At 42.4% G+C, this 19441-nt stretch overlaps 1 protein-coding gene and 1 pseudogene across 1 annotated transcript in view; one reads left to right on the top strand and one right to left on the bottom strand.

The window, feature by feature from the left end:
- Window positions 1–19441, top strand: part of LOC134622284 (NACHT, LRR and PYD domains-containing protein 12-like) — a 1346881-nt gene that overhangs the window by 451361 nt on the left and 876079 nt on the right. The gene's annotated exons all lie outside the window — the stretch shown is intronic.
- Window positions 2849–19441, bottom strand: part of LOC134624437 (NLR family CARD domain-containing protein 3-like) — a 31873-nt pseudogene continuing 15280 nt past the window's right edge.

Here is a 19441-nt window from a genome sequence, read left to right as displayed (position 1 = left end):
CAGACACACACTAACTTGGAGTGTAACTCAATGATCCTGTACCAAGGAACTCTCAGCTACACTCCTATGTAGCTCCCCTGATGAACCAGATCAGCTGCAGGTGTGTGGGGTCCTTAGGCGTGGCCAGCCACCTGGCAGGACACACCCACCAGGCCTGAAGACTCCTGTAGACCAGTGCTCAGCACTGAAAATCAGTGATGATATCCAGCCCTAGTGACACATCCATGTCTCATAGTTGGCCTTGATAGCTGGGGATCAAACTGCCACACCTCCATCCTTGACCACCATCGGGCAGTCATTGTACCAGACTGCTCCTGTGGGTGGTGGGCCTACGGAAGGGTGGGCTCATCTCTCCTGATCACATGTGCCCGGGTGCAACTCACCTAAGCAGGGCATACTGGTTCCCCTCCATCATGGTTAGGTGGTTTTAATGTATAATATAATTACAATTTGGACATATGTAATAATATAGAGAATACATAAATTCATATATTACATAAATAATAAATGAATTTATATTGTGGATGGATGAAACAACATTACATATTCTATAGCTGCTATAATACTAGAACATTTCACAATGTTTTAACAATACTAAGGAGAAGGTCCCAACAATCCAGTGGAAAAGGAGGACCCAGATATAACTGCCTGCAAACGACACTTTATTTTCGTCTGCTTGTACTTTTCAGCGTCTCTCCGTCAGCTGATCCGATCGACTGCTCTCTCCTTCAGTGTGATTAGGTGATGCCCACTAGCTGTGACGCCTAGCATCCCTGAAACCACACCCTAAACCTGCTGCTTCACGCATCCAGGGGAATGTTGTCAATGTTCTCGAGCAGTTCAAATTTTATTTGTGAAGAAGTTTATGAAGTCATTACTAGTTAACATTAAAGGGATGTTTGGCTCAACAGTGTTCTGCCTTTTTGTTAGCCTGGCTACAGTGCTGAAGAGAAACCTGGGGTTGTTCTTTTTTGCCCATCAGTGATTTATAATAAGATGTTACAGTTTTATGGAGAGCTTTTTTATAGAGCAACAAACTCTTCCTGTTACCTGTTGCTCTATAAAAGCAACAGAAAACAGAGATTTTATTGATAAATTAAACTCAACAGAAATAACTTTGTATGAAAATGGAATATTGTTTGAATTTACGTCAGATGTCACCACTGTCATGGTTCTCAAGATCTGGAGAGGTCGTGGTGTGTGTCTTTTGTCTTCGCCTCTCAGACCAGGGCGGAACTGGACCTTGATTCCCCGCCTCTGAACCCGCCGTGAACACACACCTGTGGCTCATTCACACTGATCCTGGCAGACTACTTAAGATGGCAAGAGAGGCTGCTTCCTCGCTGGATAGTCACACTATTCAGTGTAGCCTAGCCTTTGGAAGTATTCGTTAACTAGTAATGACTTCATGAACTTCACTTCCTTCAAAGCATCGTGTCTTTTAGATCTCATTCACACAAAAATTTTCTGTATTTCCATTAATTAATACTAGTGATGGGTAGATGAGGCCTCGTGAAGCGTTTCAGCACATTCCCCAAACTGTATCGATACTGTGTCGACACAGTGTTGCTGTTTTACTCCATACTGACACCTGCTGGACCTTAAATATCATTGCAGGCAACTTACTTGAGACTCACAACAGACACTGATTCAACAACCTAGTCATACTTGTATACACTGTAAGGTATTGCAGTTTCTATGGAATCATTTTATATCTTTTACATTGCAAATATTGTAGACATCTTTAAAATATATTGTGAATGACATTATGTGAAAATTAAAATGAAAGTATTGTGAATGTAATATTACCCATTTAAATGTAATTGACTCAGAGTTTTCTATTCTGAAAAATAAGTTTATCCAATGTTTTTGCATTCAGTCTATTGCGTTTTTTGACACCATTTCTCCAGCTTTGGAAAACACACACTCACAGGCACAGATGAAGCTGGGGTACACAAAAACTGTAAAGCCAGGTGGAAAAGGTTCAGATAAGATGTCTTCCTATTCCCCCAGTACGTTAAAGGATCCTCTGATCTTGGAATGTTTCTCTCCGACACTCTCCACAATACTAAGGGGTTGGCAGTCCTTTATAATAAAATTCAGGACTGCCTGGTCCAGAACAGTCTTCTTAGATGCTTGATTTCAAAATAATAAAAGACATATTAATAAAAAAAAATGATGATAAAGCTGTTCGATGTATATATAGGCCTACCTGTGTTCATTCTCAGTGTTTTTGTCTCCTCATTTTCATGTTTGGCTCTGTAATGCCTAAACATTGAGGAGGTGCTGTTGTTTGTGTAAGAAAGCTCCGCAGAACAGATGTGACATTTAACCTGCATGTGCAGGTGCTTTTACAACAGCCACATTAGCTCAGGTAATAAAAATACAATCATGACAAAGACAGGAAGTGTACTTTAACATTTGAGGTTCTTTTCAAGTCCTGCTTAGATGAAGTGAACCATCTCATGGATCTTCTTCCTTGTATTACGCATCAACCATGTGCAAATAAGTTGCAATTTATTTGAACATGCGTAGCAAGAAGCGACTCCTTTTTTAGCTCCTGTGATGCATTTACTCCTCACACCTTAAACTAAATGTTAGTGTTGTCAAAATTAACATCTCCCATGTTACCAGGTTGCATTTCTACAACCCAGCTTCGCTGTACGTATGTATATTCTCAGATGGAAACACCAATGAATCTAGACATTCACGGATTCATCAGACCATCTTTAATATCTTAAGTTTTTGTTGTTTTATGTTTTACATAAAAACTGTTTTACATAAAATTGTCAAATGAAAGCACAGTGGCAGGGCAATATATTTTTCTTTACCACTCTTTACACTCACCTCAGCACAGGGACACTGAGGAACCAGGAGACCAGACTCTAAACCCAGGATAAAGAGTTTGAGTGAATGTGGTGTTGAAGGTGTGGAGGTGGATCAGAGTGTCAGAGGAGACTCTGTAGAAGGACAGAGTGCCAGCAGGACAGTCCACATACACTGCTACTCTGTTAGAGACAGAGGAGGAGGATGAGGAGGAGATGAATGTTTGTCTCCTATTGTGCCTGACATAATTAGGACCATCATCAAAGCACAGCAGACTCCAGGACTGATCATTAAATCCAAACCTACAGTCTTCACCGTCTCCTTTCCTTCTGATGCTTCTGTAACTCACTGATATATAAACATTTCCTCTCCACTCGACCTCCCAGTAACAGCGACCAGTCAGACCATTTCTACACAGCAGCTGATAAACATCAAATCTGTCTGGATGATCAGGATATGACTGAACCTCCTTCACATGTGTCACCTTCCTGTTGTTGTCAGACAGTTGGAGCTTTGTGTTCACTGTGTTTGTGTCGATTGTGAGTTGACAGGAATCTGATGGAGAGAACAAACACAATCCAGCTGCAGTTATTGATCCATCATCTGTTCATTGATTGACACTTTGATGATGACTCCTGACATGATGAAGATGGTTGAATGTGTGCTGCTTTGTTTTCATGAATCCCATTAAAACCACACTTACACTTCCTCAGACCTGGTCTCAACCATCGGACTCCAGCAGGCTCCACCCTGAAAGGAGGAGGGGTCAGAGCAGTCAGCATGCACACATGGACATTACATGGCTCTCATACACACACTGTCAGACACTGATAAAGGAACAGTTCAACATTTTCACAAATATACCTCAATCCATATTCGGATCAAACTGCTGATGATTTGGACTGATCCTGGATCTGTCAGTACTGTATTGAATGAAATATGACTGATTCAAACTGTGACCGTCATTATCTTTACATTCCTCTGTTTAGTTGGAAAGGACAGCTTCCTGCTTTTAATAAATCTTTAATACAAAGATTTAACTACATACACTTTACTGTGGTATAAAGGCTATTGTAGATCAATACAAATATTAATTAGTAATGACCTAAAAAAACAGCTCTTTCTCCCTATGTTCACATATTCCAATCAGCACTTCAGGAACTATCTCAAGTCTGCATGAACCACGTGATGATCCCGCAATCTCCGCTGAAACAACTCTCCATTCAACAGCTCTGCTTTCTGAGCTCATACAACCATGGTAACTCAGTAGCTCCTCTGAGCTCCAGTAGCTCCAATGATAGTTAATGAGCTGAGTCATTTGAATATTGTCATCTGATTGTTTGAATCTCTTCTCTCTGTGACAGACTATCCAGTCTTTAAGTGATGACGTATAAATTCTGCTTCCGGGTCCAAACTACTCTGCGTTTATTAGGGCTGTTGTGTTTTTAACTTGTTTCAATGCTTTGTATCATGTTCTATTTAATCTGAACAATCCCCTAAAAAAAACAGTGATCACTGTCGGCCACTAATTAAATCATTAAATTAAATCATTAAAGCTCACTTTTTTAAAACCTTACGCTGTAACTACAGCCCAGCCCATGCAGCAGTATATTAATTACTAATCTTGTATTGTGGATGGATTATCTCAGTTGTTCTCCTGACTGAAGTTTGGCCTGTTTACAGCATCCTGCCATGCAACTGCATTTGTCCCTAACCATCGGGGACCCTCACGTTAACTTTTATTAAGTGGAAGAAAGTTGCTGTTCATTCTCCAGCTTCACTGTGTTTGTCATGGTCCTGGGTCATTTTGACCCAGTGTTCTTAGTTTTCCTGTGGTTTTATATTTTGTTCTTTGTGTTCATAGGATTGTTTGGTTTGGTATTTGGATTCCCCCCGTGTCCGTGCTTGTATTGTGGTGTTTGTTCTGGTACCGTGTTCCATCCTTTGTGTTCTGTATTCTCCTCATCCCCTCGTGTATTCCTTCTTGTTCTCTGCCTCTCTCTGTGCTCCTCTCTGTGTACTCTGTGTTGTGTTTAAGGTCCACATCTTAGTGTCAGTATTTTCAGTTTCGTGTCCTCCCCGCTCTGTCATAGGTGATTGTCCTCAGCTGTGTTCCCCGTGTGTTCCCACTTCCCTCATTACCTTCTGTGTATTTATGTCAGAGTATCCCTTTGTTCCGTGTTGCGTCATCCCTCTAGGTTGTGTGCATTCCCTCGTGTCTTCCCAGTGCCTCAGCTCTAGTTTCCCCCAGTATAGTTTTGTATGACTTATGTTCCTATTAATAAAGACCTGCCTTTTGAGTTATCCCCGCCTGTCTTGAGCCATGCATTTGGGTCCTCTCTCGCCTTCACACAGCCGCCGCATGACAGTGTTAGTGTTTAAATTATGCTAACATAGCTGTGTAGATAGCCACCACGTAGCACATCATTATATACCAGCTAGCGCAACTTCAGTAACCTTACAAACGTCACTGCTGTTTAGTTTTCTGTTTTATTTAATTTTTTCATAAATTCTTTTTTCATGGATGTCTGGATTTTAAAGTTGATTGTTACACCTGACAGAGCACCCACACTGATCATTTTATTAACCTCTTAAACCCCAAGGGGGTTTCTGAGCTTCCTGCTCGAAAATGCAATGCCTAAATTAAATTGATTATTTCTCTGCAATTACAAACTCTGTCCTTACAATCTTGGTATCAAAATGAAGCTAACACTTGGGACATTTAATCAGAGGTGTAAATATTAAAGCAGATATTACTGTGTCAAAGTTACTGAGACTGGAACACAGAAAAAGTAAGTAGATTTTATTCTCTTTTTTTGTAATTTTTAGCATATAACCCTTTTAAAAATATGGCTCAGATCATATTTGGTTCCAGAAATCCAGTAACCAACATATAAGCATAATCTGTGCAAAGATTTGTGTTTCTAAAGTGAAACAGTGAAAAACTACAGCCCTGTCAATACATGAATATCCAGACATTGTACACAAATGTCCAATTTTGGCACACAATTGGACACCATGCCAGTTTATTTTTTTAGGTATTAAAGAGCAGAAATTCATAAATTTTATTAACAGGCCTAAAAATGCTTTTTTTTAGAAATATATTTTTGAAGAATTAACCACACATTTACATGCTAGTGGCCCTTTTCTGCCATGCGCATAGAGCGCTTCATTGGCCTCTGGCCCTTTAAATTTTGAGGGGCTGTAACTTTGGGGTCTTTTGGTCAATTTGCATGATTGACACCTCTTTTTAATCGTTTTAGCCAATAGATTCAAAGTAACGATGCCACGTTCACGTCACTTCAACCAATCAGACGTTGTAATGCCAAAACCCACGTGTGTCCAAATTTATTGCATGCGGCGTCTGTCCAGTCACGTGTCTGTAGGTGGGTCTAAAATGGAGGTTGTTGACGAAAACGGCTCTGATGCGGCTAGGTTGGCATGGTAATTACCGGCTATCACATGGCTACCGGCTACCGGCGAAAATAACGGAGGAAATCGGGACGGTAAGCCAATTTCTGTCTTAGGGCATTTGCGCCGCTGTGTGTTTTTGTGGTCTTCTTTTGCGGCTAATTCAGTGAATTTTGGTCTGATCGTGGTTAAACTTGGTGTGTGGAGTCAGTGATAGCCCTGGAAGCTAACCAGCCTATTTTTAACTGGTTACATGAAGTCTGAAGAATTTCTGGTTTGGATTCGTGTGTTTAGCGGACTTCTGCGCATTTACGTAACTGCTCGTTTAATCGCGGCTTGTTTTCGGTGTGTTTGGTGGTTGTAGAAATGGTTTATATGACATTTTAGCTGAGATTCTGAGGTTTCTGTGGATACCACACATGTCTGGATTTATATTTTTCAACCGGCGTTATAACCGATTAAACGTCATCTCCTCCTTTTTGCCCCTGGTACCGGGGGCGTGGGGCTTAAGAGATGAAAAAATTCCGACATTTTTTAACTCAGTGATGCCGCAGTCCTTGTTTGACTTTGGGACCAGAAGCAGAATTTGGACCTGGAAACGGCTAATGACGTCAGACTTAAAGACCAGATAGTCTGGCCTCCTCACTGCTATCTAACAGCAAGCTAATAACTCAATGCTAATTTTAATGCTGTAGATGATTAGCAGCAAAGCATATTTTGTCCGGCAAAATCACTCTATTTGATTGTAGGCGGTTTTTAAAGTGTTATCAGGGCTAAAGTTACTACCGAGATTGGGTATCAAGCCCCAACTGCGATAGGAGAAGGATCGTTGAGTGCAAGATGAACTGACCTGAAAGACAGGATCATGGCCAAGCTTGAAACCTGGACCCCCCCCCGTAGCCGGTTACCAAGACTACGTGAAGTACACTCAGAAAGTCTGCTACATGATCTCCCTGAACAGGGTCCAGTAGCCATCACAGTGGCAGATATCCAAGAAAGGATCTCCAGTATGAAGAGTTGGACCAGGCCCCGACATGGTTAACGCCTACTGGCTGAAGAAGCTGGCTGCACTCCACGAGCGTCTGACAGCACAAATGAACCAGCTGCTAGTTAACGAGAGACACCCAGAATGGCTAACCGAAGGTCGGACAGTCCTGATCCCCAAGGACCCCAAGAAGGGACCGGTCCCATCCAACTACCGACCAATAACCTGCCTCAGTACTACATGGAAGCTCCTGTCAGGCATCATATCGGCTAAGATGAACAGGCACATGACTCAATGCCCCATAGCTGGATACTGGAATGCCTAGAATTGTACAAGATCAACAGGACCCTAAGAGCCTTCATCAGGAACTCAATGGGTATGTGGCGTACAACACTAGAAGCCACCTCCAAGCCCATAGCACAAGTCACCATCAAGTGCGGGATCTACCAAGGACATGCTCTGTCCCCACTGCTGTTCTGCATAGGCCTGAACCCCCTCAGTGAGATCATTAACAAGACTGGCTACGGATACCGACTACGGAACGGAGCAGTTGTCAGGCACCTCCTGTACATGGATGACATCAAGCTGTATGCCAAGAGTGAACGAGACATCGATTCACTGATACACACTACCAGGCTATACAGCAATGACATTGGAATGTCGTTCGGACTGGAGAAGTGTAGTCGGATGGTAACAAAGAAAGGGAAGGTAGTCAGAACTGAGGGGATCAAACTACCAGAAGGCAACACTGCAGACATAGAGGACAGTTACAAGTACCTGGGGATCCCGCAGGCGAATGGGAACCATGAAGAGGCCGCTAGGAAAGCTGCAACCACCAAGTACCTGCAGAGGGTCAGGCAAGTCCTGAGGAGTCAGCTGAACGGTAAGAACAAGATATGGGCTATCAACACCTACGCCCTGCCCGTGATCAGGTACCCTGCTGGGGTAATAGGCTGGCCAAAGGAGGAGATAGAAGCCACTGATATAAAGACAAGAAAGCTCCTTACCATGCATGGAGGGTGTCACCCCAAGTCCAGCATCCTGAGGCTGTATGCTAAGCGGAAGGAAGGAGGCCGGGGACTGGTGAGTGTCAGCACCACAGTCCAGGATGAGACAAGAAACATCCACGAATACATCACGAAGATGGCCCCAACTGACAGCGTGCTCAATGAATACCTCAGGCAGCAGAAACCCAAGAAAGAGGAGGAAGACAAGGAACCATCATGGAAGGACAGGCCCCTGCACGGTATGTACCACCGGCAGATAGCGGAGGTGGCTGATACCCAGAAATCCTACCAGTGGCTGGAAAAGCTGGACTGAAAGACAGCACGGAGGCACTAATCATGGCAGCACAGGAACAAGCGCTGAGCACAAGATCCATAGAGGCTGGGGTCTACCACACCAGGCAAGACCGCAGGTGCAGGCTGTGTAAAGATGCTCCAGAGACAATCCAGCACATAACAGCAGGGTGCAAGATGCTAGTAGGCAAGGCATACATGGAACGCCATAACCAAGTGGCCGGCATAGTGTACAGGAACATCTGTGCCGAGTATAACCTGGAAGTCCCGAGGTCAAAATGGGAGATGCCCCCAAGGGTCATGGAGAATGACCGAGCTAAGATCCTGTGGGACTTCCAGATACAGACGGACAAAATGGTGCTGGCTACCCAACCGGACATAGTGTTGGTAGACAAACAGAAGAAGACGGCTGTAGTGATTGATGTAGTGGTTCCGAATGACAGCAATATCAGGAACAAGGAACACGAGAAGCTCGAGTAATACCAAAGGCTAAGAGAAGAGCTCAAGAAGATGTGGAGGGTGAAGGTGATGGTGGTCCCAGTGGTAATCGGAGCACTAGGTGCAGTGACTCCCACGCTAGGCGAGTGGCTCCAGCAGATCCCGGGAACAATTTCAGGGATCTCTGTCCAGAAGAGCGCAGTCCTGGGAACAGCTAAGATATTGCGGAAGGCCCTCAAGCTCCCAGGCCTCTGGTAGAGGACCCAAGCTTGTAGGATAAAACTGCCCGCAGGGGCGTGCTGGGTGTTTTTATTTAAAAAAACCACCCATCTCACCCATATATTATATATATACAGTATATATATATACACAAATTGTTCCAGGAGAAGTTCTCCCTAGAGACCTCAAACATTAATAACTAGTGGTGGGTTTTTATAATCGATTTATCGATTAAAATCGATTCTGGCTTGGATAATGTGATATTGATTCATTCTGAATCAATTTTTTAATATAAATTTATTTTGCCCGAAATGCCAGAATCTCAGGTTAAACCTCACAAAATTTCAACAACCACCAAACAGCTAAAACAGTAAATGAGAGCAGGTACACGGATTCTGCACAAAGACGTAAACACAAAGCGCGGACCCGCGGATCAGAATCAGTGAGATGTCCCCTTTCTCACCTGACGCACGGACACGGTCGGGGCTGAAAGCCGACAGCTCGCTGATTCTGATCTGTCGGCGGGTCCGCGCTTTGTGTTCACGCCCTTTTTGCGCTGATTCTAAAGCTGTTAGTTTTATCTCTCTCCAAACAATATTGACCGAACCAGCAGCAAAAGAATATCCAAACTACGCTTCACATAAACATCGTCATGAATGTTTATCTGACTTTTACTGTTTTGCTTCCACCTCGATAAAATCACACTTCATGCACAGCTCTCTCTCTCTCTCTCTCTCTCTCTGTACTTCAAGAACAGTTTCCCGTCTAAAAATCTGTTTTCTGCATTATTTGCTTGCTTGTTACGCACAAGTCTACCGTTGTTTACAGCGCTGTCGGCCTCTGTTTTTTTCCTTTTACATACTTCCGAAAAGAAAACCTATTTTCTGCCGTTCAATACTGAACAAATTTAAACTTTTTAAAATTATGCAAAAAGTAAAACGCTCAGCTGTGTCTCTAATAAAACCGCTGTAACGTCTCAGGTAATGTTCATATGTTGATTAATGGTTTTCTTTCGTTTTTGATGTACTGCAGAATATTTTTATAAAATCCCAGGCCAGGAAAACCTTCATGTTTCTCTGTGTTTTATCTTCAGCTATTTTCACACAAAGGAATCTGCTGTGATGCTCACACCTTTGATAAAGTCTTGCGTCTGTCAGCTTCCTTTTTATATATACAAAAATATGTAAATGTACTGCTCTGAATTATAATATTTCTGACTGTCAAAATTTCCCAGATTCAAATCGAATCGAATCGAATGGAATTGAATTGAATCGTGGATCAAATCGATTCGGGACCTTGTGAATCGGAAACGAATCGATTCTAGAAATCAGTGACGATACCCAGCCCTATTAATAACCCTTATTGATCTGTTCATATCATACAAACAGTAAGTGAGTGAAGGACAGGAAATGTTTCCAGCTCTTCCTCCTCTATCAGACATTCTCTCCATACCTGAGAGTGTCCAGTCTCCAGTCTGGATCCTTCCGTCCAGCCGACAGCAGCTTCATTCCTGAGTACCCTGGATGATTGTAGCTCAGGTCCAGCTCTCTCAGATGGGAGGGGTTGGAACTCAGAGCTGAGGCCAGAGAAGTACAGCCTTCCTCTGTGATCAGACAGCCTGACAGACTGCAGACACACAAAACAACAATCCATCTATCAACAATCATTTTCTCTTTGTCACAATAACATCTATCCATTTACATCCATTCAATGTAACTTTATTTATAAGTGACAATTCCAACCAACAACAACAGTCATCTCAAGCTGTTTAACAGTGTAAGGTAACAGCCTCCAATATTAGAGAGAAAGCCCCAACCATCAGACAGTCCACTGTGAGCAGTACTTGGTGATGGTGGGAAGGAAGAACTCCCTTTGACACAAAGATCCTCCCAGTGAAAACAGGCTCCAGGAGGAGCATCTACCATGAATGGTTGCAGGGTAAAGGGAAAGAGAAGAGATGAGCTCAGAGAGACGAGAACAAAACACAAACTAAGGAGAGAGAAGACAAAAGGTAAGGACATGCAGTAGTGACATATAAAAGCATCAGGAGTTAAAAGAGGGGAGTGGAGTAGAAGAAGAAAAATACTACTGCAGTGCTCACATGACCCGGGACAGAAAGAAACGGGCTGGGACAGAAACATGGAGACATCATTTTAACCTGTTTCAGAGGGCAGCGCTGATACAACTAAAGTTATTCGGAAGCACTGCAAAGTTGAGTTTTCTTATCATCAGAGTACTTAAAGTCTGAAGTATCACTTAAATGCATTACACGCTGTAAATGGCACCAAACAAACCACCCAAACAAACAGTGGCGGGAGGCTTGGGCAGACTACGTTGGATCAGCTTGTGGGAGGAGTCTAGATAAACCAAAGAAAGACAAGCTAACAAAAGCCATAGTGAAGTGGATAGCTACAAACTGCAGGCCGATTACTGTTGTTGAAGAAGTCGCTCTGAGGTATGTTCTTAGGATCAACAAATGGCGGCCTGTATGAGCCTCCCCCAAGGCACACCATCACAAGAAGAATACATAAGCTGTAGACTACGAAAGCCACAGCGTTGCAACGTGCACAAGCTGTTGGTCTCTCTGGACACTACTGACATCACTGGGTAACCACTGTTACCTGGGAGTTACAGTACATGATATTAATCTGTGATTCTGCCTGTGTTTTGTCATCTCTCTCGGGTGATGGAGAGCTCAGATGATGACCCCGCCTACGTGGTCAAATTCAAGTCTACATTCAGAACAGACCTGGAGACACGCAAACAAAATGCCAACATTGTATATGTGAAACCTGCTGCTGCACTGGAGCCAGATTCAAGGAGCTCAAGTATTTACCCAGATCTGAGAGGCTGAAGTTTGGGCCTCAGTCACCAACTTACTGAAAGAACAGAGGGTTGTTGGAAGGAAACCTGTGGAAGCAACAACATCCGAGCCACCAGCGAAAATGTTGGCCCTATTGGTGCTTCATCAGAGTGTGAACAGGAGGAAGACTCAGCTGAGAACAGTGTGGTGGATACAGGGCAGAGCCCACCATCAGTACAGAGGCCTGTCCATTAGAGTGCTGCTCCAAACATGCAGCACGGCCTCAACTGCACACAAGTACTTGGCCACAGCTGCAACATCTGTACCTGTGAAAGGTTGTTCTCTGTTGCTGCTCATATTGTACAGAAGAAGAGATTTTCTTTATCATCAGAAAATGTCAGTGAGCTTGTGAGTCTTAGCAGCTGGCTCGGTGCAGAGGAGGAAGAAAATGTCAAGTCAGAGGAAGATAAATGCAGTTCATGTTGTCAACTCAACCTGGACTACTGAAAGTGTTTTTCTTTGTCTTGTTTCTGACTGAGATTCTCCAAAGGAAATCCAGTACAAACACACACTTCACACACTCAAAGTCCCTGCACAGTAAATGAGCTGATGAGCGTTTGTGCTGCTACCTGATAACAGAAACATAGTTCTGCTGGTTCCTGTTCTGAAAGCACACATTGTTCACTTGCTGTTGATCAAAGGTGCCTGTTATAATGATATGATGGTGGCTCTGGACTCTGAGGGGAACAAACTAGATCAAATGTTAACATCCTGGCAGAGGCAAAGAACTTTGATTTGATATTTGATTTGATTAGATTCATGTTTCAGCTCAGACTGACAGAAATATTTGAACTGCTACTGTGTTAAAGGGAATACTGCTGTTAGAAAGCACCTGATTTGTTTCTGCACACTGAATGTTGCACTTCTCATACTGCAGTACTATTAAAATAAGTACACAATACACTACTTTTGAATTCATGATTGAATGTTGCTGTAACAATGCCATTAATGGTGATTCAAAGTGTTCATGGATGCCCAGCACTACAAATGATTGTACAAGTGTGACTGATCCACTTTCTAATGTCTGTGTAGCCCACACTGTGTGTCACTATGTCACAGGTGAGTCTGTGTATCCAGGTTCTATGAGGAGAACAGTATATAGTGAATTAGTACAGCCAGTGGTGGTCCTAGCCTGTTTGGTGCCCCAAGCGAACACTCCCTCTGGCAACTTTTCTTGTCCATCTACCATTGGTTTTAATTTTGCACTCCAGTATGAACACAAATCCACCAACTCGAGGATCGCCACAACATAACCTAATTGACCTACACCCTAGTTCACAGATACACTTTGTCTAAGGTCTATTTCTGGGACCCAGGAACAAATCATGAATATATAATGGGCCCCTGCCCTGTCAACAAGTTGTGCGTGAGACTTTAAATCATCAAACTGTAAATTATAAATTTTAAATTGTTATTGATCCCTTTACCCCTAGTCCTAAAGCGTGTATTTATTTTCTTACTCTTCTTTTATTTGTTGTTTGTTTACTTGCACTGCTGTAACTGGAGCCTCGTCATTTCATCTCTCTATATACTGTACTGTATGTAGCGGAGATGACAATAAAGTTTACTTTGACTTCAGCAGCAAGCAGGCGCACCGAGGGCTCTCGTGCTCACTTTTCGCGTTTAGAATTTCGAAAAAGACATCGATGCAAATTATAAGTCTTTATCATTATGTCTGTTGTTTTCGTCTGTGTTGGTTTGTTTTTATTTTGTTTTATTTTGCGAGTTGGTTATTAGATGCTGCTCCAGCCAGCCAGAGAATCCCCCGCCGCCCCGCCCTCTCCTCCCTGTTCCGCAAGCAGCAGGCGCACGGAGGGCGCCCTTATTCCCAGCAAATGGGTGATAGAAAACCGATCGGTGCCTATGCCGTTTCCAATATGCGCTGGCATGATGTCGGGGCAGCATGAGTACGAGCAATTTTTTTTTTTTTTTGCCTATGCCCGTGATTCCGCCCCCCACCACGATGCCGCCCTGGGCAACCGCCCGTGTCACCCATATCAAAAACCGCTACTGAGTCCAGCAGCTTAAAGTCTGACTGCATCCTCCATTTAAATAACTCACACCAACAACTGAATACCTTTGCCTTTGTGTAGCTGACACTTCATTTTAATGTCCTTCTATTCTGGTTCAACTTGTTTCAGTTTCAATAAGCACACAGGTTTCATAAATGACTCTATGACCTCAGTAATCTTTGCTGGGCCTTAATTAGCCATGTCTGGGCCCAAACTCCACTGCAGGTCCCTAAGTCAAATGATCACTGCAACATTACTGACAGTTGAAAAACTGTCTAAATTCTTTCATCTGTAATAAAATGATCAGCGTTGCTGCTTTACCAGGTGTAACAATTAAGTTTAACATCCAGGCATCCATTAAAACAGAATTTATGACAGAGTTACAAGTTAGCAGGGAGTTAGCTCGCTAGCTTCCATCTAAATATAATATACCATGTTCTGATGAAGAGATTTATGAAACAAATTAAAATGTATAGCTCTGCTATCACTTCCAACATAAATGAAGATAGGAAAGTAAACAGCAGTGACTTTTGTAGGGTTACTGAAGTCGGGCTAGCTGGTATATAATGATGTGCTACGTTAAAACATGTTGAAAACACAACAGCCTTATTAAATGCAGACTACTTTGGGCCCAGAAGCAGGATTCATCACGTCATTACTTAAAGACCGGATTACTGTCCATCCAGGCTCCTGAACATGAAGCTGATGAAGGTGGACATGATGATGAAGATGTGAATCCAGGAGCAGTGGGTGGATGGCAGCATCACCATGAACCCACATAGCATTGTGTGGATCTGGCCCACACAATGTGCTTACACATGGCCCACATACTGTAAAGAATGACGGCCCTTTGGTGGCCCGGATCAGGTTTGCCAGAGGTGGCCCACACATGGGCCAGCACAAGGCCAGTTGCAGACACACTGCTGGCCCTGTGCTGGCCCAGAACAGTTTCAGCTCTTGCCCCAGATGTCAGCCTAATGTGTACCTTCATCAAGCCATATCATAACAACATGTGCCGGAACATAATAGTGCAGAAGCAACATGACGAAACTCTGTTCAGACAGTGAATGGACGGATTTGTATATGGGGCTTTTCTACTCTCCCGGATCACTCAAAGTGCTTTATACAACATACCACATTCACCGGTTGTCTCTAAGCTGAGTGCTTCCGAACTACATTCATACACATTCACATTCGCAACATGCAGACTGGAGGAGCCAGGGATCGAACTACTAACCTTGCGATCAGTAGGTGACCTGCTCTACCTCCTCAGCTACAGCCACCCAGTGGTAAACATGAGTAAACCCTCACTAGGTTTTGGATAAAGTGCATTTGAACCTGCATTTGAAACGTTGGCTACCATAGGAGTACAGTATAGTATTGCAGCATGGGATTTGGTCTTCAAACTAAAACAGGAAAATAGGAACATAAATAGTGCCATCATTGCCAGACCTGGCCCACATCTGGCTGACATACACTCTGCCATGACATCAGTCAGTCAGAAGTGCCAGCTTGATTCCAGATCTGGGCCAGACCCATTTTCTATGAGCCTGGGCCACATAAACCAAACCATAATCGGGCAAGATGTGGCATGCCATCACATACACAGTGCAATCTATGCCAGGCCTGGCCCACATCTGGATGACATACCACATACCATGCCAGACGTCAGCCAGCAGTGCCAGCTTGACACCAGATCCGGCCCAGACCTGCATGCTATGTGGGAAGGATCAGTGTGAGAATACATCATCATCCACAAAGAAAACCAGTCTGAATGTTTGACGCTCTTGTTAGAAAGACACAGTCGCAGCTTGTGGCTGCAGTTAGCTGGTTTACTAGTTAGCTGCTATGCTGCTCTGTGTTACTCTACAGCCTCTCTTTAACTCAGTCCTCTCAGTTTTTTCCTCCTTACAAACTAGAAAACCTTTTTCAGCTTCTCCACACCCGAGCTGTGGCTAAGGTGTTACTAGCATGCAGGGTCGGTCTGTTTCACTCATCAATTAAACTTACAACAAGTAAGTCAAACTTCCTTTATTGCCTGGTTTTAGTCTTCTCATGCTGTGCTAGACAAGCCTTCTTGGTGAACTCAAACACCTTTTCAAGATCTATAAGCATAGTAAGTCTCTGTCGGATCTGCTCCTCTTTAGATTTTAGAACGCCAATGGCAAAATTTGTTTGTCTCACCAATTCATTGAGCAGCTGGTCCTGTGCCTTCTGAAGGATTTTTAAACCTATGACACCAGAGATGATAACTACCAAAATAAAACAGGAAATGAACACTAAGAGAAGTATACAAAGTCAAAAATACAAAGAGTAACTAAAACTAACGAGACCTGAAGGCTCAGAATACTAAGAAATAACTGTGACATATTCAGTCTATTAAAATGCCCAGCATGGATTTATGAAGACACTGCAGTAAAAATGTAGCCCTCCTGATGCAGACGGTCTTCTGGTCTCACAATGACCACCTGGTGAAGGTAACATGCTAACATGGCTAACACTAGCATCACTGCATGTAGCCCACTCTTCTCACAGCAACATACAACTCTCATGGCTAGACTTTTCACTGATTGGCTCATATTAGCTTGTGAAAATATCAACTCCCAGCAGTACTATCTGCTTTATATACTGCTTATAATAAGCTAAATATACTTACAATATGCAAATAAAGCCTGAAGCAGCTAGCACTCTTAGCATTAGCACCAAGCACTGTTACATTTATACGATGTTGGAGCAATGGCTCCAATATACAGCCTTTAACCTCCTAGGACCTGGCGTCCACATATGTGGACATCACTTTTTGGGTTATTTAGGCCAAAATAGTCAATTTTACTCTACAAGGGCCTGATATCCACTTACGAGAACATTATACTGCTACTGTTCTATTGACATTTTAAATGTATCCTCATATGTGGCTCTCATTTTTCTTAGAAAAAAAACTTAGGTAAAAAAAAAATCTAATAATTCTTTGTTTTTACATTCATCAGGTCCCAATCAGCTCAAATATCAAAGAGAAATTAAAAATGCATGCCATGGAAGAGTTCGGGTCTCATGAAGTTAAAATAATGATTAAAATGCTGTCTGTCAACACAGTCTCATCAGTCCAGATTTTACCACATTACTTTATGATACTCAGATTTAACAGAACTGTGAGGGAGCAATTAAAATGAGCGTGGTCAGTCCAGTCAGTCCTTGTATTACTGCCCTCTGCAAAGTTAAAAAACACTGAATAGGGTATTACTGATTCTAAGTGCATTTGATTTAATTACACATTTATATCCAACAGCTGGAATTTATATTAATACATGTAGTCCTAGACTCTTGAACACAACAGGTTGAAACTTATCAATGAATTCCCAGCATATTGCACTGAATATAATTCTGTGCACCTGCAAATTAGTCATATCGCCCAAACGCCTGCCGAATCTTTTTGGCCAGAAATAATCAATTTGACCATATTTATTTGAAACTGTAAGGTTCGGTGAATGAAAGTGCTGCTGACATAAAGATCTTTGAATGAACAAATATAAGAAATAACCATAAATAATAAACCGATCATTTAAATGAAGATATTTCTACCAACTTACTGTATATACATCAGATTTTAAATGATCATCAGTGGAGGAATTTAAATCCTGACCTGAGAGTTTCCATTTTAGAGTGTGGACTCTTCACTCCAACAGACAGAAGCTTCACTCCTGAATCCTGCAGGTTGGAGTTACTCAGGTCCAGCTCTCTCAGACTAGAGGACTGGGAGCTGAGGGCTGAGAACAGAGCTTCAAAGCCTCTCTCTGAGAACTTACAGTGACTCAGTCTGAAAAATGAAAGATAAACATTAAACAAACACTGTTGTTGAAGTGCAATTAGGGTGCACTGAGGATTTATTAGACTTAGTAATGTGCAGTCCTGTTTTTTCAAGAATCCTTCATTCCTTACTGAGAAACACCAACAAATGACGTTTATTAGCTATAATAGACTGCTCAGAAAAGAAAAAAAAGTACACTTGTCAAAATTAGAGATGGACCAATCCGATATTACGGATCAATATCGGTCCGATACTGACCTAAATTAATGGATCGGATATCGGAGAGAAATAAAGAATGTTATCCGATCCATTAAGTATTACCAAAGCACCTCAGAAAACTTGCGATTTGGTGTAACCCAGTTTGCTTTTCTAAGTAGCTGACACCTGGTAACTGTGCAGGTGTGGGTCTAGCAAAGTTTTGCCAGGGGGCCAGGCAGAGCATTAACAGGGAAAGGGGGGCACAAAGATTTATTTTTCTTTCTTATTCTCATTTAAAATGTCTAGCTTTTAATCAATAATTATCTGAATTTTACAGCCAAAGTTTTCATCTGATGTAAAATGTATAGAAATCCATTATTGTATATAGTAGCTGTTAAGTCTAATATCTACCCTAGTAAGCTATAGTACTTTTTCCTTTGGGAAGGTACCATTTGTGCAGTCTGCAATTCTGTTGAAGAAAGTGAAGAAATGTTGAATTTATTTAATTATTGTAGAAAAATAATTTATTTCTGTGCATTTGTGTTACATGTGTATTAAATTAAAGTCGATTACGTCAATCAAGCATCATGAGGCGGAGGGTGGTGGGTGGTTCCCTACTTTTTTTGCAGCAATATATTAAACAAAACAGTTTTATTGATTATTAAATACACTGTATCAGATTCATATCGGTATTGGCAGATATCCAAATTTATTATGTCGGTATCGGACATAAAAAAGTGGTATCGTGGCATCTCTAGTCAAAATTGTACTCAGTACAGTGGTGGATCAATTCTTGTATTTTGTGGCAAATGCCAGTCTGGCTCCATGTTCCACACGGCAGTGAGCACAAGGCCCATTAGATGATGTCAGGCCCTCAGGTCACCCTCATAAAGTCTGTTTCTGATTGTTTGGTTAGACTTGTTAACACCAGTGGCGTGGTGGAAGTCATTTTGTAGCTCTGACAGTGCTCATCTTATTTGCACAAAGGAGCAGATCACAGTCCTGCTGATTGGTTAAGAATGATCTACAACCCTGTCCAGCTCTCCCGAATAACTGTCTCTGATTAATAATTGTTCCTTTATTTTATTTCTTTATTTTTCTGAGTAGTGTATTCTTAAAAAATCAATTCTGCCGAATGACAACCCCCCCCTCCCCCCACAATATCACTTGATCTCACCTCAGAGTATTCAGTTTACAACTCCTCAGTCCTACAGACAGAAGCTTCACTGCTGAATCCTGTAGGTCGCTGTTACTCAGGTCCAGCTCTGTCAGACTAGAGGACTGAGAGGTGAGAATTAAGGACAGAGCTTCATGACTTCTCGCTGAGAGGTTACAGAGATTCAGTCTGGGGAAAAGAACAAGAATCCTTAATCATTGTCCTTATGG

Source organism: Pelmatolapia mariae, linkage group LG3_W (assembly GCF_036321145.2).
Source record: "Pelmatolapia mariae isolate MD_Pm_ZW linkage group LG3_W, Pm_UMD_F_2, whole genome shotgun sequence".
NCBI lineage: Eukaryota > Metazoa > Chordata > Actinopteri > Cichliformes > Cichlidae > Pelmatolapia > Pelmatolapia mariae.
The sequence above is the reverse complement of the archived record's forward strand: the minus strand, read 5'-3'. Positions and strand labels throughout refer to the sequence as shown.